This window comes from Macaca thibetana, chromosome 14 (genome assembly GCF_024542745.1).
Source record: "Macaca thibetana thibetana isolate TM-01 chromosome 14, ASM2454274v1, whole genome shotgun sequence".
Taxonomy (NCBI): Eukaryota; Metazoa; Chordata; class Mammalia; order Primates; family Cercopithecidae; genus Macaca; species Macaca thibetana.
Genome location: NC_065591.1, coordinates 104,166,802 through 104,191,751, shown reverse-complemented (window position 1 = coordinate 104,191,751; position 24,950 = coordinate 104,166,802). Strand labels below are relative to the sequence as shown.

The window sequence follows — 24,950 nt, the reverse complement described above, 5'->3', positions numbered from 1 at the left end:
CAGGGTTAGGCCTGAAGAGGTACTCTGGCCACAGTCTGCCACAGCCCATGTGTTGGGCTGTGAGGGACAAGTCTTGGGACCAAGCCATGCAGCCTCCCTGGCTCCTGCAGGGGAAAACCACAGCCCGGAGCTAGAGATGAATGCTGCCCTTCCCCCACCCAGGGAGCTTAGCGTGTTGGGCAGTTGTGAGCCCCCATGCTGGCTGCTGCCCCTCCCACAAGGAGATCAAATGGCCCAGACAGCAGGCAGCCAAAGCTATGGTGCTGGTCACCCTTCCCTGCTGCAAGCTCGATAGGCTTAAGCAGATTCCAGCTCAGAGGCTGTTGAGAATTTGCCTGTCTCCAGGGTTGGGACATTAGGCCCCAGTGGTGTGGGTTCACAGGTGGGATCTTCCGATCCGGGGGGTGCACAGTTCCGTGGAAAAAGCACTATTTCCTCGGCTGGGTAGCACATTCACTCACCGCCTCCCTCGGCTGGGGGATGAGGGCTCCCCTGTCCCATATGGCTCTTAGGTGGGCCACCGCACTATGCTGCTCTTCCTTCCTCTCCGTGGATCAGGCCAGCCTCCTAGTCAGTTCTGATGAGAGAACCTGGATACCCTGGTTGCCTGTGAAGGATTCACACACTTATTATGGTTCTTTTTGGTGGGAGCCTCGGATCGCGCCTGTTTCTAATCAGCCATCTTGGCCCCGCCCCTGTTGACAGACTTAATGGTAAAAGACTAAATGCTTTTCCCCTAAGATGAGGAACAAGGCAAGGATGTGTGGTCTCACTACTTTTATTCAATATCACATTGCAAAAATGCAAGAAAAAAATAAATAAAAGCCTTGCAAGATTGGAAAGGAAGAATAGAACTGTCTCTATTTTTAGACAACCTGATTTTCTATGTAGAAAATCATGAAGACTCTTCAGCAAAATTACTAGTACTAATAAGTGAGTTTGGAAAGTCACAGCATACGAAGTCAATATATACAAAGCCATTGTATTTGCACTTACTAACAGTGAAAAATTAGAAATTGAAATTTACAAAAGTGCTATTTGTAATAGCACTAAAAATTTATAAACACATATATGGACAAGTCTAATAAAGTATATGCAAGATCGGTATACCAAAACTAAAAACAAAAAAAAACAAAAAAAAAAAACACTGAAATCAAGAAGACCTAATAAGTGGAGAGAAACATTGTTCATGGATCTGAAGACTTGATGTTAAGATGTGAGTGCTCCCTAAAGTGAGCAACAGATTCAATTCAATTTCAGTCAAAGTCTCTGCAGGAATTTTGCAAAAATTAATATACTGATTCTAAAACGTATATGAAAAAATAAAGGAACTAGAATAGATAAAACAATTTTGAAAAAGAACAAAATTTGAGAAATCACACTGCCTGATATCAAGACTTACAAAGCCATAGTGATCAAGACAGTGTGATACTGGAAAAAAGGGTAGACATAGTGGTGTGCTGCAGCCAGCTCATATCCGCTCATCAGAGCCAATGTCAAAGTTTCAGAAGTTTTACAGGCTAGTTGTTGTCACATTGATTGCTTAAAATTATGCACTGTAAGAATATATTAAAAACGGAACTCGGCAAACAACTACAAATCAGGACTTTCCTCTCCCACCACCCCCCAGAGTCAGTTCTTAAATATGTACCAGCAGCCAGGTTGCGGTGGCTCACACCTGTAATCCTAGCTGAGGTCAGCGGATCGCTTAAGCTCAGGAGTTCAAGACCAGCCTGGGCAACGTGGTGAAACCCCATCTATACAAAAAATACAAAAAATCAGCCAGGCATGGTGGCACATGCTTATGGTCCCAGCTACTTGAGGGGCTGAGGCAGGAGCATCACTTGAGCCCAAGAGGTCAAGGCTGCAGTGAGCAGAGATTGCACCACTGCACTCCAGCCTGGGTGACAAAGTGAGACCCTGTCTCAAAAAAAAAAAAAAAAAAAATTGCCAGCGCACCTCTACATTTAGATCTAGGGAACAGAATTCAGAAATTGACCCAGGTGAAGTTGGGCAACTTATTTTCAATAAAAGTATGAAGGCAATTCAATGGATAAAAAATAGTCTTCCACACAAATGGTGCTGGAACAAATTGCACATCCATACGCAAAAAAAAAAAAGAACCTCTATCCATCCGTTGTATCATATACACAAATTAATTCAAAATGAATCACAGACCTAAATGCAAAATCTAAAACTATTAGATAAAATCACAGAGAATCTTTGTGAACTTGAGTTAGGCAAATATTTCTTAGATGTTACCCCAAATTAATAAATTAGAAACCTCTGCTCTTCATAAGACACCGTTATGAGAATTAAAAGATAAGCCACAGACTGGGAGATCAAATCATGTATCGAATAAAAGACTTGACACAGGATATATAAAGTATTCTTAAAACCTAAGAGTAAGAAAACTAACAGCCCAAGTTTTAAAATAGGCAAAAGAATTTAACAGACACTTTGCATGTCAATAAGCACACAAAAAGATGTTCAACATTATTAGCCACCAGGGAAAAAGACATTAAAGCCACAATGAGATACCACTACACATCTGGTAGAATGTCTAAAAATATATTATCAGCTAAAAATAATTTTTATAGCTTTTAAAAATAATATTTTTAGCTGATAATATCAGGGGCTGGTGAGGCTGCAGAGCAACTGGAACTCTCATACATTGCTGGTGGAAATGCAAAATGGTACACTTTGCAAAGCAGCCTGGCAGTCTTATAAAATGAAACATACTCTTACCATACAACCCAGCAATCCCACTCCCAGGCATTTACCCAAATGAAATAGAAACTTAAACTTCCAGAAAAACCTGTATGCAAATGCTTAGAAAGCAACTTCATAACTGCCAAAAATTGGAAAGTATCACACATCCTTTATCTGTTGCATATGGATAACAAACTGTGGAATATTCATTATAAAGGAGTCCTATTCAGTATTAAAAATAATGAGCTACTAACACACACAACATGAATTAATCTCAAATGCATTATGCTAAGTGAAAGAAGCCAAACTCAAAGGCTACATACAATATGATTCATTTCCACGCCATTCTGAAAAGGCAAAAAGTTTAGAAACAGAAACCAGCGGTTACCAGGGACTGGGGGTAAGGAAATAGGTTGGTACAGAGGAATTATTTGGAGTGGAAAAAAAAAATTTTTATATCTTGACTACAGTGGAGGTTAAACCACTGCATGTGTTTGCCAAAGCATGCAGAATTGCGTATTAATACACTTGAGTTTTACTATGTATACATTATTTCTGAATTTTAAAAGGTTCAATTTTTCAGGAAAAGGTCACTTTGGCTGTTGGGTTGGGAATAGATTGTACGGCAAAGGATGGAAGCAGGGGACCATTAGGAGACTACTGCAGTAGGCCTGGTGACGGATGACAGTGACTTTTACCAAAAGAGGCTGTGGAATCTGGAAGTATGAAGGGTTCATCGGTGACCCTCGTGGAAGAAGTTTCAGTGAGGGCGCCAAGGGAAAGGTAGCCTGCAAGGGCCAAAAGTGGGAGGTGAGCATGCGCAAACCGCGCCAGATTCCCTCCCTACTCTTTCAAGAAGCCTGCATGGACCTGCCCCTGGATGAGCCCAGACTCTGAGTTGGGCCTCCGCCTGGGGTGACCAACCCTCCCAGTTTGCCTGGGACTTTCCTATTTTTAACACTGGAAGTTTTAAAACTTACAGGGAAACCCCTCAGTCCCAGGCTCATCCGGAAAGCTGGTCACCTAAGCCCGGTCCCCGGCCAGCCCCTGTGGTCGCCCTGCAGTTCCGCTGTCCCTGTAGGGTGATGTCCCTGCCTTCCATTACAAGCCTCTGAGCTCCTGCTACTGATACTGCTCACTGATGCCGGGATGCAGAAATGCTCAGGAACAGGAGGGACATTCTGCTCCTTGCATGCCACCTTATGAAGGCTGTTCCATGACTCCCAGTATTGGGAAGAAATAAATGAATAATTTTGTCACTCCACCACTACCAAGTCAGGAGCACTGAGCTGGGAACACGCATTTCACCCCCATCATGTTTCTGAAATGCCTGTCTTGAAAAAGATTCATTGTTTTTTGCATTGGTCTTGTCCTTCTATCTTCACAACTTTGAATACAGAAAAGCACTTCCTCCTTCTTAAGATCGCTCCTTTGTTGCCTCCATACTCCTCTCTTCAGTGTCTCCTCCTGCCTTTCTGATATGTGTTTCTCAGTCTCTTTCATGGCCTGAGAAAGCATGAACCTTCCTCATACACGCTGGTGAGGCAGGCCAGGGTTACGTTTGAATGCCTGGACATTAACATCAAATGGGACCAGGACTTGAATCCCAGATTTGCCTCTTTCTGGAACTGCAGCCTTTGACACATTACTCCTCAGACCTTCATGTTTCCCTCTGTAAAATGGGTCTAATGGAGTCTACCTCATTAGATTGCTATGAGAATAAAATTAAATGAGATTATGCGTCAAGGGAAAAAGCTCAGCAAAATACTTGGAACAGAGCAAAGCAACAAATAAAAGCTGCTCTTGGTATTATACAATGTTCCCAACAGTAATGTTCAACAATAGGGAAGTGGTTAATAAATCAGGCTACATACACCATGATTTATTTATAGAATACTATATGATACAGCCATTAAAAATAATGTTCTGAAGAATATTTAATGGCACAGCAAAATGTTCACAATATAATTTTAAGAGAAAAAAATCGGGCTATAAAACTCAAGCCTCAATTCTGTTCTTTAAAGAAAGTATGTGTGTGTGTTTGTGTGTGTGTGTGTGTGTGTGTATGTGTTATGCATGTATTTAGAAAAAAGAACAAAGAAGAAATATAGCAGTATAGCAAAAATGTTGGCTGGTTAGCCTTTCTTTTTTACTTCTTCTTTATAGTCTTTTGTATTTTTACATTTTCTCTAATAATATGTACAGCTGACCCTTCATAGCTGCAGGTTCTGCATCTGTGAATTCAACTGAGGATCAAAATATTTGGAAAAAATAAAAAATATATAAATTATAATCATTTACATAAGATTTACAGTGTATTAGGTATTGTAAGCATCCAGAGATGATTTAAAGTATATGGGAAGGCCAGGGGCAATGACTCACACCTGTAATCCCAGCACTTTGGGAGGCCAAGGCAGGAGGATGACTTGAGGTCAGGAGTTCAAGATCAGCCTGGCCAACATGGTGAAACCCCATCTCTACTAAAAATACAAAATTAGCTGGATGTGGTGGCTCACGCCTGTAATCCCAGGTACATGGGAGGCTGAGACAGGAGAATGGCTTGAATCCAGGAGGCAGAGGTTGCAGTGAGCCGAGATCATGCCACTGCAATCCAGCCTGTGCAGCAGAGCGAGACTCCATCTCAAATAAATAAATAAACAAAGTATATGGGAAAATGTGCTTAGGTTATATGCAAATAAATACTACACCATTTTATATTAGGTACTTGAGCATCCTTGGACTTTGGTACCCAAGGGAGGTCCTGGAATCAATTCCCCATGGTTACTGAGGGACAACTGTCTTATTCTCATAACAATAGATGTTATTTTAACATTTCCATCATCAATTTATTTATTCAACAAAGATTTTTTTTTTCTGGCACATACCGTATGCCAAGCAGTATTCTAGACCCTGAAGATACTGTGTTGAAAAAGTCAGCAGGCAGAATTTTCTTAAAACACCCTCTAGCCTTGCATTTAATTCCCCTTAATTGTTTTATGTATTAATTTTGTCTCCAACACTAAATTGTTTACTCCTCAAGGGAAGAGACCTTGTGTTTCCCTTCTCTGTAGCCCTATATCACTCCCTGAATACAGGAAGAAATCAGTAATAGATTTCACTTCAGCAACGGGGCTTGATTGAAAGCGGCCAGTTTTCTGGAATCAGCTACTATAGTAAGAAAAGAGAAGAGATGCCTTCCTATGTTGGGTTGGTATCTGCCCCTTCTTCCATTGTCTTGGGAATGATGAGGTTGAACATTAAAGACTGCCACCTCCAGTGGATTTTCCTGGAAGCACAGGAGCCAAATGGCTGGCCTGGCCTTTTGTCAAGGAAGCTGCTCTTTCTTCAAGCACCATATCATACACAACACACCTGCCTTTTTGCACGTTAAGCAACTTGAGAGCGTGGCAGGTGATCATGTCCTCTTATATCAGGAGTTTTTTTTTTTTTTTTTTTTTTTTTTTTTTTTTGAGACAGAGTCTCACTCTGTTGCCCACACTGGGGCGCAGTGGCGCGATTTCGGCTCACTGCAACCTCCACCTCCTGGGTTCACACAATTTTCATGCCTCAGCCTCCTAAGTAGCTGGGACTACAGGAACATGCCACCACGACTGGCAAATTTTTGTATTTTTAGTAGAGGCGGGGTTTCACCATGTTGGCCAGGCTAGTCTGAAACTCCTGACCTCAAGTGATCCACCCACCTCGGCCTCCCAAAGTGCTGGGATTACAGGCTTGAGCAACTGTGTGGAGCCATCAGTTCTTTACTGTCTTTATATAGTGGATTCCTTGGGCAATCTGAGGAAGCCTACTGACCTTTCTTAAAATAATGTTTTTTGATGAATAAAATAAAGGCATAGGATTACAAGGAAAACCAAGTATGTATACTGAAGTACTATTACCAAAACAGTATGTTTAAAATATATATTACATAGTAATAGATTTGCTTCTTTGAACCACATTTTAAAAAAATCAGACATTGCATTTGAAATACAGACAAATTAAAGTAAAATTTTTTTTTTTTTTTTTTTTTTTTTTTTTTTTGAGACGGAGTCTGGCTCTGTTACCCAGGCTGGAGTGCAGTGGCGCAATCTCGGCTCACTGCAAGCTCCGCCTCCCGGGTTTACGCCATTCTCCTGCCTCAGCCTCCCGAGTAGCTGGGACTACAGGCGCCCGCCACCTCGCCCGGCTAGTTTTTTGTATTTTTTTTTTTAGTAGAGACGGGGTTTCACCGTGTTAGCCAGGATGGTCTCGATCTCCTGACCTCGTGATCCGCCCGTCTTGGCCTCCCAAAGTGCTGGGATTACAGGCTTGAGCCACCGCGCCCGGCCGTAAAATTTTATTTTTTAAAAGACATACCCATATAAAGGCTGTTTTTGCCTAGCTTGAATAACAACATGAGACAGCGGGATGTCTTTGATGAGATAATACACTTGTCATGCTGGACAGCCAATTGATTTTGATTTTTTTATAGTAACGATTAAAAATCCAATCCTCAAATGTATATTGTTGAAAATGGAATTAAAGCTTTTATGGCTCCTTTGCAAAGTAGACAGAGGTTTCTGTCAAGGAGCACCAAAACTCTCCAAGACTTTTTAGCTAAACTCTAGTTGTAGCTGTTTTCCGTCCCAAGATCGATGTTTGCCATCTTTGGCTAGGCGAACACCTTTGAGACAGTTTGTATCAACAAGAAAAAGAATGTGATTCTATGGTCCAACTTTGACACCATCAAGATAGAAATAATTTTTAAAGGAGTTCTACAGTGTTTCTAGGTGTTTGTAGATTTCTCTTTTCAAATAAACTGACAGTATTTTGTATGTCAACTTCATTGAGGTAAAGCACTTCCTCCAGCGTCGCAAAAGTTGGCAAAGATGTCAGCCTCAACTCTCCTTTCGTATTGGCAACTGAGCCAAAAAAACTGGTAAAGATTTCAGGATCATTCATAATGGTGGTGTCAGGGCCTCAAACTGGAAGATTCATCTCATTCAGATGGTTAAAAATATCCGCTGGGTCAGCCAACCCACAGAAAACATTTTTTTTTTTTTTTTTGCTACGTGTTCCAGGAGTGGATTTTCTTTTTCTTTTAGAAAACAGTGAATCTTTCCCCTTGAAAGATAGTGAGCTTCTCTGTGGTAGAGAAGCACTTCATTTTTTGCCATCATTTCTTGACAAAACCTGCAAAAATGCTGTGATTCAGAGACTAGATAAAAGTTGATGACTTTTATGGCTGTTGACAAAACTTCTCTTGGGACTTACTGAAGAGCCAGAATATGTTTGTGTGAAATGCGGTGAGTGAGAACAACGTAGGTACTCCGTTTTACTCAAGTGGCGAAGTCACACGCACAGCCACGCATTGCGACAGCACTGTCTGTGCTAGGAAATGAACCTTTTCTGTCGAGTCACTTTTGTTTGACACAAGCAAAACAGAACAAAAACCTTTATACCATCTGCAAAACATCAGCAGCCTTTGTAGTTTCCGAAGACACTCACAAAACAAAATCTTTCTTTGTTGAAGTCAGCAGGCGCATCATGCACAAAACACGCAGGTGGTTACCTGGAAGGATACCTGTAGTTTCACAGAGTGACTTGTGGGAGTAATGGCGAGGCGACCACTTCCTCCATAACTTGCTTCAAGACATGCCTATTATTCTTCATAGAAGCACCTCATCTGACTAAATAATCACCTCCAGTTTTTACCTCTGTTTCTATTCACAAATCTACTCCATATTCCCACTGTATGTGGCTTTAGATAAAGTTTCTCCAGTAATGTGAGGCTTTTTCTGTTTGGCATCTGGTAAGAAATTTCAAGAATGCTTCAAGAAAAGGTTTTTATGCCAAATCCACATTTTGAAGTATCTGAACTTTTTTTTCTTTTTCTTTTCCTTTTCCTTTTTTTTCCCCCCCGAGGTAGAGTTGAGGTAGAGTACAGTGACGCTATTATTTCGCCCTGCAGCCTTGACCTCCCAGTCTCAAGGGATCCTCCTACCTCAGCCTCCTGAGTAGCTGGGACCACAGGTGCCAACCAACACACCCAGCTAATTTTAAAAAAAAATTTTAGAATCAAGGTCTTGCTGTATTGCCCAAGCTGCAAGCTTTTTCTAACTGAACTTCCTTCATACACATGCACACAAAACTGGGCATTTTGGATACATCTTCCAGATAGACAACGGTGGGTCCTCTTTCAGTCTTCCTGACTTCAAAATTCCATTCCCAATAATTTTTTTCACAAAAGAAAAAAGTCATTTTGACTTTTTCTGTCCAGTCACTTCATTAATGTAAACAAAGCCAAATACACAGTTTTCATCAGGCCTTCCTTTTCTTTTCCCAGCCTAAAGATAAATTGGGTCTGTAAAAAATAAATAATAAATAAAGCTAAAATAAAATGTTTTATGCCACTAACATTCTTTGAAGCATCATATTTTCTTTATGATTCCTAAGTAATTTGTTTGATAGACCTAAATAGGAGGCAATCATTTGTATATTAATTAAGTAAAGTGTCAAATATTTGTTAAATTTTATGACCAGTGAGTAAAATAAGACAGGTTTTATGATTACCCAAGGTTTCAGTACTGTTAGTATCTTTTAACCTCTGCACAGATGTGGGATTACCACAGTTGATCACGAGTCCTATCCTACCTGGAATTTAGCTAGTGCTGCATGTGATTTCCTGTGACTTTTTAGAAATAATGATTCTTATTTCTGATATTGTCAGTGTTTCTCACAAAGGTTTTTTTTTTTTAGGTATGTGATATTTTCACAAAATAATAGTGCAAGAACAACATGTGAGTAACATAGTGTGCAGGTAAGACTGCACTTCATATCACAGACATTGCACAAATACAGAGTAAATCCAGAAAAAAAATAGAGAACACTTCTGCTTCTCCCAGAGCTTATCGCACCGTGCACGACCTGCATCACCGTGCAATCTGTCAGCAATCACAAGAAGTTGCTTTAAATATCACACTCCGACAGTTCACTCAGCAATCAGACGTATCCCAACTCAGCTGTGCCACCCAAGGTGGCACTGCCTACGGAGAGTTAAAAATTCAAGTTAGAACAGTTCAGATTGCAAAACTTCACAAACCATTAAAACGATTCAACTCCTTCTGCAAATTCATCCACAAACAATTCAGTTAAGGGATGCTGGAAAGTCTGGGTCACCTACAGGAAAACACTCAGATCTGCTGCTTGATGACTGCCCTGTTGAGGTACCAAGTTGCCACAAGTGGCCAGATGTAGAGCAGGAGAGTCTGTGGGGAATTCTGAGCTCACATGCTGTCTAGCAGCCAGTCTGAGAGCTACTGTGATTTCAAAATAGTCGTGGGTGTTAATGACATTTCCAGATATCTACAACAACTGTAATGTGATACGAAAACATTTGCGATTCTATTAATGACAAAATCACAGTTAGAGCTAATATGACTGGTTTGTTGCCACATTTGTAATTGAAGGAAATGCTACATTTCACATAGAAGATAGTAAAAAAAAAAAAAAAAGCTATAATTTTTCTCTACCCAAGTTCATGGAGCCTCTGGCTCCTATTCCACAGACCCCTTAGCAGTAGGGTGGCAATCTACAGACTCAAGTTAAGAACTTCTGCCATATATAGCTCAGAGTGGTCCCAAGAGACTGGTTCCCAAATTTCAGATAAAAGAAATGAAAAAGAGTAAATGTTTAATAATGCTAAACTTATGAAACACAAGGATTCTTTCTTCTTTACTTTTAAGATGTTCTTCTAATGAAATGATAGAGACAGCAGATGGTATTTTTTTTAATATTTACTAGGTGAAAGTGAAAAGTCAGCAATCCTATGTCAGTTCCCCCACCCACTCTTTGTATTGTGTTTATTGATCTAAGAAATTCAAAATCTGAGATGTGTTGGTCCAGGGCACCATGACAAATCCAATGAGCCCCCATGTCTAGTTCCCCTAACAGGACCCTGGGTTAGTTCATTTGTCCACTTTTCAGAGAAGATGACCCCATTTGCAATCCATGGTGAAATTCTTATCAGTCTATGCCTTCACAGTCATCCCATTTTCCTGGCAGAGCACACAGCTTGACTCTGTGTAGCCAGATGAGCCTGAGAAGAATGTGGTTGTGACTGGGTGTCTGATACCTAGAAATGCCAAGGTCACCTTGCCACCACCAGGGAAGCTGGCCCCAGTGGGAATCAGCAGAAAGAGAGAGAGGGAGCCTGAGTCCTTGGTGACATCACAGAGCTGATTCTACCACTGGGGCAAGTGCTACCACCCATGGACTTCCTGCTATGTGAGATGATTTCTGATTGTTTATAACCATTGAGTTGGGGGATTTCTTACCATGCAGGTGAAGTCATCCAGACTGATATAGCTAGACAGCTTGGGAAGCATTAAGAAGGGGCATTACCGCTAAAGCACAGGTTCCTAAACCAGGGTATCAAATGTGCTTGCCCATCTCAGTTTATGTAGATTATGTCTCCTGCAACCCTTAATTCAATCCATCCCCCCATGTCTTGCTGATTTTACCTCCTAAATATCCCACTGATCCTTCCTATTCTTTCCATCTCCTCTGCCAACTCTAGCCCAGCTACTGCCAGCTCTTGTTTGGTCTAAGGCATCAGCCCACCAACTCCCACTACAGCCTCTTCCACACAGCAGCCAGAGGGACTTTGTGTTAGTGCAGATCTGTTCACATTGCTTTCCTGATTCAAATCCTGATGAAAACCTTTGTTCTAAGTGTAATAGCAAACTACTTAAGTTACCGGCAAAACCCTAGAGAACCGCGCCCTCCACACCCTCCTCCAGCTCCAGCCACACTGGCCCTCCTCCTGCCTTTCCCTCCTGTGTCGGGTTAAAGCATTCAGATCCTATAGAGGTCAGTTCAGAAATCACTTCCTTAAACACAACTTTAACGACCACATTCTCTGCCAGCCCGAGGCTGGCCCCTCAGTAATACTCTCACAGCCCTCCATCAAGCCCTGCCAAGGAGTCAATGCGATCTTTTTGTTTCACCATTGAATTCGCAGACCCTAATACAATGTAGGTGTTCAAAACATATCTGTGAAATGAACAGATGGATCTTCACAAACAATCCTAGATACACCTGGGGAGTAGCTTGTCCCCAAGGTGTATCTGGCTTCATAAGCAGTGCACAGAAGCCCTCTTCACAGTTCCCTGTGTCCTGCTCACAGACACAGCAGCCTGCCCTTGACTACTCCCTCTAGAGGGAGGGAGGTGTATGCCTCCTACTCTGCTTCTAACGGTGACCCAGTGTTCTCCACCCATACTTTTTCTGTATCGTGGAAGGAAGCAATATTGCATAATGCATATGATGAATTAAATGTCTGTGTCCTCCCACAATTCTTATGTTGAAGTCCTAACCCCCTTTTGTGTTGGCATTAAGAGGTGCAGCCTCTAGAAAACAAAAGGTTCAGACAAGTCCTGAGGGTGGAGCTCCCATCATGAGATTAGTATCCTTATGAGAAGAGTAAAAGACTCTCTCTCTCTCCCACTGGCTCCCCTACCTTCACTCCCCCTTATGCAAAGATAGAGCAAGAAGGCACCCATCTACAAACCAGGAGGAGAGGCCTCATCAGATTCTGCTGGGACCTTGATCTTGGACCTCCCAACCTCCAGAACGGTGAGAAATGTCTGTTGTTTAAGTAACCCAGCCTGTGGTGTTTTATTATAGCAGCCCAAGCACACTAAGATAATGCATTAAAGGTGTGGGCGACAGAATCAGACACACGAACTCATTCCAGTTCTGCCACTTCCCAGTTGTATTTCCCAGGGCTAAGTTCATAACATCTCTAAGCCTCAGTTCCTCATCTGTAAAATGGGATAATAAAAGCATGAACCTCACACAGTTGCCATGAAGATTAAATGAGATCATATATGTAAAGCTCTTAGCAAAGTGCCTGGCACATGGCCTAAACATTCAGCAATGGGTATCTTCACTGCCACAGAACTGAAACAGAGTCTTAGAGATCAACTGCAGTTGACCCTGGACCAACACAAGGGCCAGGAGTGCCAACCCCTTGCCTCCATGCAGTTGAAAATCCACATATAACTTTTGACTCCCTCAAAACTTAACTCCCTTAAAACTTAACTGATAGCCTACAATTGGTTGGATGCCTTACTGATAATATAAACAACACATATTTTGTATGGCATATGTATCATATACTGTATTCTTACAATAAAGTAAGCTAGAAAAAAGAAAATGTTAAGAAAATCATTAGGAGAAGAAAACACATTTACCATTTATTAAGTGGAAGTGGATCATCATAAAGGTCTCCATCCTCAAGTCTTCACGTTGAGTAGCCTGAAGAGGAGGAGGAAAAGGAGGTCTTGCTGTCTAGGGGTATTTTATGGAAGTAAATGATAAAAGAGACTAGTATCTACACATATTTTATGCATTCGTGACATAGCTTTTCTTAATTTTTTTGACATTTCTAGGCCACATGGCTCATCTGTGAGTTGTTTCAAATTGTTGTACATTTCCCTCCCCTAAAAAAATCCCAATATGTTTGTTGAACAAAATCTGTGTAAAAGTGGACCTGTGCAGTTCAAACCCATGTCATTCAAGGGTCAACCATAGTAAACAAGCTGATTTCACAGAAGAGGAAACATGCTGTGAAGGGGCTCCAGTGGCAGTAGCAGCAGGAGGAGGCTGACGTGATTCCCACCCCGTGCAGTTTCCCTCAGAACCTGGACCCACCCTGATTCTCTGTGCTCTGATGACTCGGGGCCCTCCCGGGACTCAGAGAGGGTCTGCAGAGGGAGCAGCCAGGAGATTCTCTCCCCTGGACACATGGTGAGTTGAGATATTTATTGAATAAATGCAGAAGAGACCAGAACCAGAGGGGTGCTTCTTGGCCCCAAGAGACCATGTATTGCCCCAGAAACACAAAGTGGCACCACCCAGGAAAATTAATTAATCCAGTACTGTTCATCTCTTTCAACAGGCCTTCCTGGGAAGGACATTCCAGACTGTTTATTTATTAGGCTTTCTTTCCACACTATGGTAGCTTTCTCCCCTTCCTGGGATCCACGCAGATGAAATTCCTGCTAATGGCATCCTCATCATGTCGATCCCCAAAGGTTATTTTGCAAAGATGCAATTCAGAAACAGCTTTACATGTGCACGCATCTGAACAAAAAACATACTCCTTGATGCCTGCCTGATGTTTCAGCTGAGGGCAGCTGCTTGACAACAACTGGGAAGATGAGAGAGAGAGGCAGAGAGAGGAAAAGAGAGAGAGAGAAAGAGCCTAAGGAGTGTGGATACCAATGGGAGCAACACAATCAATCACTTCTAAAGGGCACATTTGCCCTGGAGAAAAGGTTTAAGGAAATAAGCAAGCAGATTTAATGAAAAATTCTGAGTCTATTGATTGAAATCTGTTGCCTATTCTTACTATTCAAGAACACACCATTTTTGCATTAGGCAATTGGTTTATGACTTATGTAAACATAATACATAAAAACTTTTCAAGAGATGGGAAAGTTCAGCGAAGATGTTTCATTCAATTGCCCTGCAGTGTTCATGTCTCCTTCCCTGTTGTCTTCGTGATGAGACTGGTCCAGGCCCCTTCAGACTGAAGCCCCCCTCTGCTCCACTGCTGATAACAATCACAAACAAAGATAACAAAGAGCTGCTCTCAATCACACCCGCCTCTGTCTCCTTCCTCTGCAAAAGCTGCTCCCTCTGCCTGGAACCCTACCTCCTCTGGACTCTTTACCCTCCCCTTGACCATCACTGTTAGCCTAGAAGGCAGCCTTCCAACACTATCTCCTGCCAGGAGCCTTGTCTGGTGTTCCCACACGGCATTAAGAGCTTCCTCCAGTGGGTTCCAGTGGTGTTTTGTTCCCACCCGTTGTGACAATGATCACACCGCTGTAACTATCAATTCCAAGACACATTTTTCCCCACATTTTCATGTCCTGATAGGTCAATGGGCCCACTCCTATTGTGAAAATGATTACTCTGTTCATACTGCTCAATTTTAAAACCTGTTTTTTCACACTTGAGTGTTTCTGAAACCAGAATATTTTGCTAATGTGGACATTGACTGTGGTAGTGTTTCTGACTTTTTTTCTTTGAAAATCTGTTATTATATTGACAGTACATTTTAAGATCAAAGAGCTGTGTTACTTACTTGTGTGTCTCGACTGAGAACTCTTAGGGAGCAGGAACTGTGTTCTAGTCATCTTTGTATCTCCATCCCTTAGCACAATACAGTTATGCAGCAATTGCTCAATAAAGGTTGGAGGGAGTGAGGAATGTCGGGGGGGGGCTTCTTTTTGTGCTGCTATAACAGAATACCACAGGCTAAGTAATTTGTAAACAGAAATCTATTGGCTCACAGTTCTGAAGGCTGGGAAGTCTGAGGTCAAGGCATCAGCAGGTTTGATGTCTGATGAAGATATTCTGTTCTTCCACGATGGTGCCTTGCACGTTGTGTCCTCACATGATGGAAGGCAAGACTAGAGAGAGAGCCCACTCCCAGAAACCCTTTATATGGCAGCATTAATCCATTCATGAGGGTAGAGCCCTCATGACCTAAACACCTCCCATTAGGTCCCACCTCACAACACTTGCCTTGGGGAGTACCTAACATATGATTCTGGGGGGATGCATTCAAACCATACCAGGGAAGAAAGAAAGGAAGAAAAGAAGGAAGAAGGGGACTGTATACAATTTAGATATCACCTGCTCATCCCTATCTCATTCATTTGGTTTCTCATAAGAAAGCACTGGGGTTTCTCCCCGCAAAACCTTGCCTCTGGGCTTCCCTCCTCACTGTTCTCTGGGCACTCACCTCTGTGATGAATTATCAGCACAACACAAGGGTCGTCAACAACACAGGGCACACACTATGATGAGAGAAAACAATCAAAAGGAAAGTTATAGGTTCAGGGTTATCATTCAATTCAGCTTCACCAGCCAGGAGCCAGGAGACCCTTCCATGAACTCTATATTCCCCAGGGAAGAGCTCACCTCCACACCTTCTACCCATCTCAGTTCCTCCCTGGCCCACAAACCACGCCCAGATCTGGGCTTTCCCTTACCTATTCCACCCCATTTCTGAAGACTCCAGTCAGCTGATTTCTTCACCTTGCCCAGCTCATGCCCTGCAGTGACATCTTCCCCAGCCCCTTCCATCAAGGGCCTGCTCAAGCTTCAGCTCCTCCATGGCTTCTTCCCTGGTGACCCCTCACCATCCTCTGAATAGCACTGGTCATCTGAGCCATACCAGTCACTGGTGTTGATTCTGTGGCTGTTGTTTCATAGCATTTCCCACAGCACAGGGCTACACATAAAATCAGAGCTCAAACACATGACTGACATGAATTAATACAGCAACTGGCTTTTCTGCAATGCTTCATCCTTTATCATTTCCTTGGTGCATCCTTCCTTCTTCTCCTAGCCCTAACAAATCCCTCTCTCTGAGGCCCCCTGGTTAGCTAAGAATTATGCCCCTTGCCTCTGTTTGTTTGTTTTTTATTCAGGTATTTTGTTAGAAACACCCTCCAATCACACGGCATGCAGCTCCCCAACACTCGAGCCTATAAGCCAGCCCTGACTTCCCTACAGACATCTCTCTGAGCTGGCCTCTCTCCTTGACTGCTGCACTTTTCTTACAGGTTCTTCTCTATCCTCATCAGAGGAAGTTTCATGGGTTCCTCTCCAATATCTCGTACATCAAGGGGGCATTAGAAGTAGAAGAAAGTTGTTAAGTTTAAGGTCAGGTTCCAGCCCATGCTGAGGTCTGAAGGGAGTTGGTGGATGAATGGCAGATGGATAGGAGGAACACTTAGGGAGCCATAAGTAGGTGAAATGTAACTTTATTCAGCAGCTCTCTTACACTGTCTGTCTCTGTCTCGGCTGCTTGCTCCAGCAGCTCCCACATACAGCTACACAACCAGCAGTCCCTTCAGGGTAAACAGCTTAACTCTTGCCCTGTGGGCACAAGCGAGCCAAGCTGTGTCCTGGCTCCCCCTCATCCATTTACAAAACGGACAGCTCTGGCTTTCTCTGGCTTTCTCTGGGCACAAGCATGCCTGTACAGTGTCAGCAGGGCAATTACACCTTTTACAGACGATAGTGGCTCCAAGCCAAGTGATGAGCCTTCCCATATTATGGCTACATGGCTGTGATTATACAACAAGTGGAGCTATGCTCCTGCACTACAAATTGGCTGAGTCACGCAGGATGTTTACCTCGGCCTATCCTTGCTTGGCTGCAGCACAGCCATGTCCCTTACAAAGGGGCAGCCACAGCACCACGTCAGCTTGTGTGGAATTCATAGCCAACTGACTCTATTAGGTTCTGTTGACATGAGCTGCTGTTAAGTCAGGTTTTTCATCCTTTACAGAAACAACTGATTTTGCGAACCTAAGGAGTGTAATTTAAATTTATCCCTGTTACATTTCATCATGTTTAGCCTGATTGTTCCAGTTGGTGACGATCATGTTGAAGCTTCACTCTGTCCTTTCGATTTCTCAGTAGGGTGGAAACAAACTCAGTGTTTACAGCCTTAATCGGTGGCCTCAGTGAAATAATTAACACCATGTCTACATTGGGGTTTTAATTCAGTTCTCGACCCTGAGATCATAACAAAGTTGGGTCAGCTGAACTGCCTTTTAGGGCTCATTTTCATCACCATAGATAAGATAATCGTTCATTATCTTCTCCCAACCTCACTTCCACCGTTAGGCTCCTCCACAGCACCCCCTGTCTCAGTAAATGCACTGCCATCCTACAGGTGACCATGCCAGGAACTGGGGTTGGGGTGGGGAGTGCAGATTCCCAACTCCTGTCTCTCCATGAGCCCCACAACTGAATCAGTTCTTAGCCTTATCGATTGATGATGCCTCCTAAATCAATCCAGTTCCTTAGCCACCAATCTCTCTTACATGTCAGCCACGCCTTTGTGCAGGCTTCCTCCTGGCCTGTGCGCTCTTCCCCCTCCTTCATCTATTTATCTTCTATCCTTCAGGTTTCAGCTCAAACCTTGCTTCCTCCAGGAAGGCTTCTCTGTCCCATAGATATGATCGGAGCCTCCTGCCAGCAGCTTCCGTAACATGGTGCTTTCTCTCTGATTCACCGAACTCACCGCACATTGTTGCTGGTGGAACTCTCCCCAGCTACTCCTAAGTTCCCTGAGGATAGAGAAGGATTCTGTTTTGCTCATTGTATCCCTAGCCTACAGTAGATACTCAATGAATATTTCTTGAATTATTGCATTAAGTATGGTGCCATGAGTTTGGTTGCACAAGGTTTAAATCACTAGCAAGTGAGTTGGCTCCAGACCCTTAAGACCTCTGGCATGGGGAAAGCACACCAGCTTTGCCCTCTACACAGCAGCGGGACCTGGGTGATTCTATGAGCCTCAGTTTCCTCATCTGAAAAGTGAGAATAAAAACGTATCATATGGGATTGTCACAGGGTCAAAGGAAATCATGCACATGAGCTTGCTCCCAAGCTGAAAAGCATGGTTCAAGCACAGGTAAAACCATAGCCACCCAGTCCCTCTGTGAGTGACTTTGCCCTGGCTTTGGAGGCTGTGCCAAAGTTGCATAGGCTCAACCTTGACCACGTGACTCAACAGTGTGGGCTCAGTAAAGTCCAGCAGGTCTTTCTTAACTCCTTCTCAACCCTTTCTGCTATCCTCATTCTTCTGTACTACTGGGCCACTTCCAGAAACTTTCATAACTGCAACTTCTATTGCACTCTCTTGGTGGAGGGTTTAATGATCCTGAAGGCCCTAGAAATACACTGAACTTAAAACGCCAAATGGAGAGCATTGTGCATTTTAGTGAAACAGCAATTAGGAGCAGCAGTCACCACGTACTTGGGAGGGCAAGAGAGCCGAGGAGAAAAGTAATAAAGTGACCTCATAAAGACACTTAATTTCATTACCACCAGACGCAGTTTCCCATTATTGCTCTTGGTGTTTAATGGTTGTATGATTTCATCTATTGATGCTTAGCTAGTTCATTAACTGTGCTGCTAAAAATACAATTATTTCCAACAAACCCCTCATCACTAATAAATGGGGGGAAAAACCTCCATCATTACCAGAAAGCGGTGGGGCGGACACACCTGTGCAGTAACGCTGCAGCCCCAAAGTTCTCATAGAGACTGAGACTGTAACCACACAGGTTTCATGTGGCCAGTTTAGAAATTCAGTCAAGCAACTGCTTTATTATTTGGCTGATTCCAACTAACTAATGGACTGATTTTGTGCACCCAACTGACATAGACTTTGATTGAGCAGCTGAGTCACAAAGCTGGTGGCCAATGTGAGATCTGAGGATCTGCTTAACTGCTCATTCATTCACCGGGTATTTACTAAGCCCCTACTGGGTGCCAAGCCCCAGTCAGACATGCAGTGATATGTAAACAGGCAGGGGTTTTGTTTTGGGGAAGCCTGTAGCCTAGTTGAGAATCTGTGTCTGCTGGGATCAGGAGAAGGAGAATCCCAGTAATTGAGCTGGGGGTCAAGGCAGAGAGCTCCACTCCTGACTTGGGGTGTGGGGAGGAGATAGCGGGCACTCAGCAGGGCAGAAGGTTTTCCATTTCACTTAGCATCAAAGCTGAAGCCATCATGACGGCCCTGCAGGGTCTGTCCTCCAGCCCCATCCTCTGACCACTCTATGGTCCTACAAGAGGAGGAACGGGATGTCAGTACAAGTCACCCAGGTCATCAGTCAGAGGGAGCCCAGGGCCTAACAAAAACCTACATAAAGATTTTTTAGGTAGCCCACCTATCCTAAGGAGTCCTCCTTTTTTTTTTTATTTCTGGAGCCCAAACTGCTCAGCTGTATCCCCCTATCTCCTGTATCTCCTACTGCTTCTCCCCTTGCACACTCTGCTCGGGCCTCTTTATTTTTCCTTGTCCAAGGCAGGCCTCAAGGCCTTTGCCCTTGCTGTATCTCTGCCTGCTATGCTCTTCCCCAAACACCTCGGGTCTCATCGCCTGGCTTCATCCAGGTCTTTGCTTAAACTGTTCTTAGTGAGACCTTTCCTGCCCACCCACCCACTCCCACCACTCCCTGCCCCCTTCCTGCATTCATTTTTCTCTGTAGCTCTTACTGCCGTTTAAGAGATTACATATTTTACTTTTTTTATATGTTTGCTGACTGTCTCCCCAACTAAGATGCTGGCTCCTAGATGGCAGGGAGTTTTCTATTTTGTTCCCTGCTCACTCCCCAGCATCACAACAGTGTCTGGCATTTAAAAGGTACTTAGGAGGCCGGGTACAGTGATTCACGCCCGTAATCCCAACACTTTGGAAGGCCGAGGCAGGCAGATCACAATGTCAAGCGATCAAGACCATCCTGACCAACATGGTGAAATGCCGTCTCCAGTAAAAATACAAAAATTAGCTGGGCATGGTGGCGTGTGCCTGTAGTCCCAGCTGCTCAGGAAGTTGAGGCAGGAGAATCACTTGAACTTGAGGAGTGGAGGTTGCAGTGAGCCGAGATTGCACCACTGCACTCCAGCCTGGCAACAGGGTGAGACTCAATCTCAAAAGAAAAGGTACTTAGTAAATATGTGCCGACTGCCTGAATGTACTTATTGTTTGTCTATTGCCTCCCAGGCCCAGCACACTCTCTGCACACGGCTCGGTCACACTTGGCTCCTTTGCCAGCTGACTTCTTCACAAGCTCTCTCAATAAGAGATGCTGGGAGAGTAGTGCTGATCTTCTATTCCTCTCACTCTTTCTCTCGTTCCTTCTTCTCCAGGTGATGTCTCTCAAGCAGCTGTGCCATTTCCATCATCTCAGCTCTAGCTGCAGCGGTCCCTCCTCCACAGCACTGCTCCTCCTCTGCATCCCAGATCCTAATGATAAACCTCCTTCTTTTTGCTCCCCCAGCTGGGGCAGCAGCTTCCTACAGGTCATAAGCCCTGGGCCACCTCTCGGTCTCCCTCTTGCCATCCCAGCCTTCCAACATCTACACATTCGATAGCCAGTGTGAAATTCCTCTGTCGGATACACCACGCCTGGTTTGTGTTTTCCTGCCTGAATCCTGACAAATACAATGAACCAAGGAGGGAAATCAAGGCACAAGCACAGCCCCAGGGACTGAGCCAACATGGAGAAAGGGCCAGAGAGCTCTGACAGAGGCCCTCCCACCCTTCCCAACTCTGCGAGGAGCAAAGAAGCTCCAACAGCAACGAGAAAGCCCCGCAGTGCAGACTGGCCTGCCAGATCCCAGCTGAAGGCTGACCCCTCTCAGTGGTGGGGCAGACACTGAGGAGCATGCTCTGACTCAATTTGGCTTGACTCCTGAAAGTCTGAACCACAAAGACAGCCAGCCCTGTGCATCCAGCTGAGAGATGCTGGAGAAGAGAGACACAGGACTGATTCTCTGACACTCCGCATCCCAGGCCTGGGAGATGATGCAGAGCAGTCTCAGTGGCCTCCCAGCATGGTGTATACCAGGTGATCATTGAGGCTGCCGTCTAATCACAGTCATGGTTATTGCCTCACACCACATGGATTTCTCCTTCAGTCCTGTGACCACAGCTGAGACAATGCACAGTCCAGGGGTGCAATTTTTAATGTGCCTGAGGTTGAAATGTATAAATTTAATGGGTAATTGACACATTTTTTTCCTGAGAAGGTGTTATTGGTAGTGCATCTCATTATGAATAGCATCTGGAATTGAAGAATGGAAAAGCTGTCATTCCCAAACATAGCTGCTTCTCAGAGTCTCACTGGGAGTGCCTCAAAACTTCACATTCTCAGAACCCAACCTCCAATAGTTTCTATTCAAGGGGGCAACACTGCAGTCCGGGAATGCATTTATATTTTAAATCTCCTTACGGCATTAGCAAGAAAAACTGAGCACTTTAATGTGCTAGATGGTGCCGTGCCCTGTCACTGAGCCCTAGAAGCAGTCCCACTGTTCCCACTTTTATGAATAGGAAATGGAGGTCTGAGAGGATTGCAACTCCCACAGCTTACTAGTGCTAGATTGGGGATTGAGAAGCCCGTGTTCTTTCCATCCCATCATGCCAGCCATACTCACACCTTTCACCAGGGGAAGGGCTGAAAGGCAGATTCTGAAACGAACTTTTGGTGTCAGGACCCTCTCCCAGCCTGGTGGTGGAGAACTAGAAGCAAAGAAGTCCCCCAAGAAAATTCAGATTTTCCCAGGCATCTTCCCAATGGATCCAGGACCCATCTGGCCAATCCATCTGGTGAACTTCTCCTCTGCAAGACAGAAAGAAGTACTGGACATGGCCCCACCCTTGAGGTGGTTCCAGTCTCATTAGGAACAATAACAACAAAGAACAATGGCCAGGCACGATGGTTCACCCCTGTAATCCCAGAACTTTGGGAGGCCAAGGTGGGCCAGCCTGGCCGACATGATGAAACCCCATCTCTACTAAAAAATACAAAAATTAGCCAGGCATGGTGGTGCACACCTATAATCCCAGCTACTCGGGAGGCTAAGGCACAAGAATCGCTTGAACCTGGGAGGTGGAGGTTGCAGTGAGCCGAGATCGTGCCACCGCATTCCAGCCTGGCCAAAAGAGTGAGACTCCATCTCAAAAAAAAAAAAAGCGGGGTGGGGGGGAACAGAGAGAAAAGAGAAAAAAATAAAGAACAACAGGCAGTACTGTCAAATTCCACAAAAAATAGGACAAGGATCATGCATATAAGGCTCCGGGAGACAAAACTTTCCAGAAACTGAAGGGCATCCTCAGCCTTCACTCTGCCCTTTGGGGAGAGCATTTGAGTGTCAGGAACTCTGGTGGTGCTGTGGCTCCCTTTGGATCCTCACACAACCTCCCAATATAGGTCTTGTTAGTCCCATTTTACAGATGCCCTAGGTCATACTGTTGGTGACAGTCCAGCTGGACTTGAACCTCGGTCTGCCTGCCTTTTGAAATCCATACCCTTTCAACCACACCATGTCCTCAGTGCATGTGTGTGCACTTACACATGCGCACGCGCACACACACACACACACTCCCACACACACACACACTCACGTGTCTTATCTACTGTCTGCAGAGGTAATTGTTTTTTGGAGAATGCAATATAGAATACACTGCCAGGTGCATTCAGAGAAGCCAAATGTCCCATAATCCTTGCTGGGGATATTGTTTGCCAAGAGAATGGATTTTTGTGGGGTTTGTGGGGGTTTTCTGTTTTATAGTCTTGGGGCTTTTTTAATGATTAAAAAATAAAGCACACGGGTTGTAACATTTGAGATTTATTCTTTACCTGGCAAGCAGCTTTGTGCAGAAACAGGGCTGTACTCCCAGTGCTGGCCTTACCACCAGGAAGCCTGCTCTGTTGGGCACTGGGCTGAGGGATGAGGGGAACAGCAAGCTTAACAAATGCCAATCAGCCAAGGACTTGACCAGGCCACCAAGTGCCCCAGGAACATCTCTTTTTTCATCTAACAGATATGCATTCAATGCCTACAGGGTCCCAGGCACTAGAGGTAATAAAATAGCCCTACCCTCAAGGTGATCAGTCTGATGTGATAGAACAAAATTAGTCATTACAGGCAGAGCATAGTGGCTCAGGCCTGTAATTCCAGCACTTTGGGAGGCCAAGGTGGGCGGACCACTTGAGGTCAGGAGTTTGAGACCAACCTGGCCAACAGGGCAAAACCCCATCTCCACTAAAAATAAAAAATTAGCCGGGCATAGTGGTAGATGCCTGTAATCCCAGCTACTTGGCAGGCTGCGGAAGGAGAATCACTGGAACCCAGGAGGCAGAGGTTGCAGTGTGCCAAGATCGCACCACTACACTCTAGCTTGGGCAACAGAGTGAGACTCTGTCTCAAAAATGAAAAGGGAAGGGAGGGGAGGGGAGGGGGAGGGGGAGGGGGAAGGGAGGGGAGGGGAGGGGGAGGGGGAGGGGAGGGGGGGAGAGGGGAGGGGAGGGGAGGGGAAGGGGAGGGGAGGGGAGGGGAGGGGAAAGGAAGGGAAGGGAAGGGAATCATTACAATACAACGTAAGGAGTGATACAGTGCAGGCCTGCGGCAGCATCCAAGCACAATAGCAAAGTCTGCAAGAATGGATGGGGGGGAAAGGTGTTACAAAAACACAAACAAAATTGGAGCTCCAGGACCAGAGCTTTGAAGATTAAGGAAGATTTTCTTTTACATACAGAAAAAAGAGGAAGAATTCCCGAGGGAGGAGACAAGAGAGCAACATGACGAACAATTAGTAAGGCACAGTGCAGTGAGGACTGTAACATACCTGGAGCAAAACTGGGATGCAGGGGAGGTGGGTTGTGGATTGTACCTGGGGAATGAGTCCTAGATTGATGAATTGTCATTTGACTTTTTCCTAATTCATGCTCACACATAGCCTGATGTATTTCAGAACGTGGCTTAATTGATATTTTAATTATATGCTTCTACCCTGAAACAATTTCGAACGACAGCAGGTACATGAAACAAGATAACACAGTGAAACCACTTAGAGGGCTATGATGTGTTAGACCAAGTACTGTTGGTAAGGTTGTTTTCGTGTTTTTCTAAGATTCCTGAGGCAGATTACTCTGCTCATTCCCATACCTATTTACTGAGGCCCTGCTACATGCACAACTGGGGCCAATGAGCTGGGAGGGCCGGGGGGAAGGGACACAGCAGTACTTCCTCAACACCCAATTTGGTGCCATCCATGGCACGGTGCCACCCACCCTGGCTGAGAATGTGTGAATGTCAGCGTCTGTCACTTAGACCAGTGAGGAGGCACTGAAATGGTAAACGCATTGGCATAGCAGTGCTGGGTGGCTGAAGGGTAATGGACTTAGCCTCCACTCCACCTCTCTGCCTAGAGGCCTTGAGGGGCGGCAGCTCTGGATCTCAGTGTTCTCATCTGGAACATTCAGAGATAATGGTGATGGCCCCCAGTATCCGAACTCAGAAGCAGAGTCCCCACACGTGCCTCATGCATTCGTACTGGCCGCCCCAGGGAAAGAGGTACAGGAGCTGCAAGGAAGCGCAAAGGAGAGAGGTTTGGACACTCCAGATATCTCGCTGAGCAGCACTTGACAGACTTGCTTTCCTCCCCTGACAAAAAAAAAAAACTGCCAAGGAATCTCCAAGTCCCAGCTTATTCAATAGCGGATACCAAATGCCACATCCATTCATTAACTTAGTAAACATGGATGGAGTATCTTCTGTTTATAGGTAACGCACAAGGCACTAGGCTACCAAGATTTTTTAATAAAATATTTTTAAAATAACAAAAAGACATAGCCTCCCAAAATTCA

General features: G+C 44.4%; 1 protein-coding gene and 1 long non-coding RNA gene across 39 annotated transcripts in view; one reads left to right on the top strand and one right to left on the bottom strand.

Annotated features, from left to right (window-relative positions):
• TIMM8B (translocase of inner mitochondrial membrane 8 homolog B) overlaps positions 1 to 24,950 on the top strand; it is a 1,180,384-nt gene that overhangs the window by 894,765 nt on the left and 260,669 nt on the right. Inside the window, exon 1 of one of the 36 annotated variants that reach the window (XM_050757779.1) lies at positions 11,015 to 11,018. The exons of 32 other annotated variants lie outside the window; for them this stretch is intronic. The gene's annotated coding sequence lies outside the window, so the exon portion shown is untranslated. Of the gene's footprint in view, positions 1 to 11,014; positions 11,019 to 22,275; positions 22,280 to 23,751; positions 23,757 to 24,950 lie in introns of those variants that run through there. 3 more of the 36 variants (XM_050757812.1, XM_050757784.1, XM_050757821.1) reach the window with 3 other exon arrangements.
• The window catches only part of LOC126935817 (uncharacterized), a 90,181-nt gene continuing 73,843 nt past the window's right edge, over positions 8,613 to 24,950 (bottom strand). For 2 of the 3 annotated variants that reach the window (XR_007719308.1, XR_007719307.1), the window contains exon 5: positions 8,613 to 21,920. This is a non-coding gene — a long non-coding RNA (uncharacterized LOC126935817). The remainder of the gene's footprint in view (positions 21,921 to 24,950) is intronic. The other variant, XR_007719309.1, reaches the window with a different exon arrangement.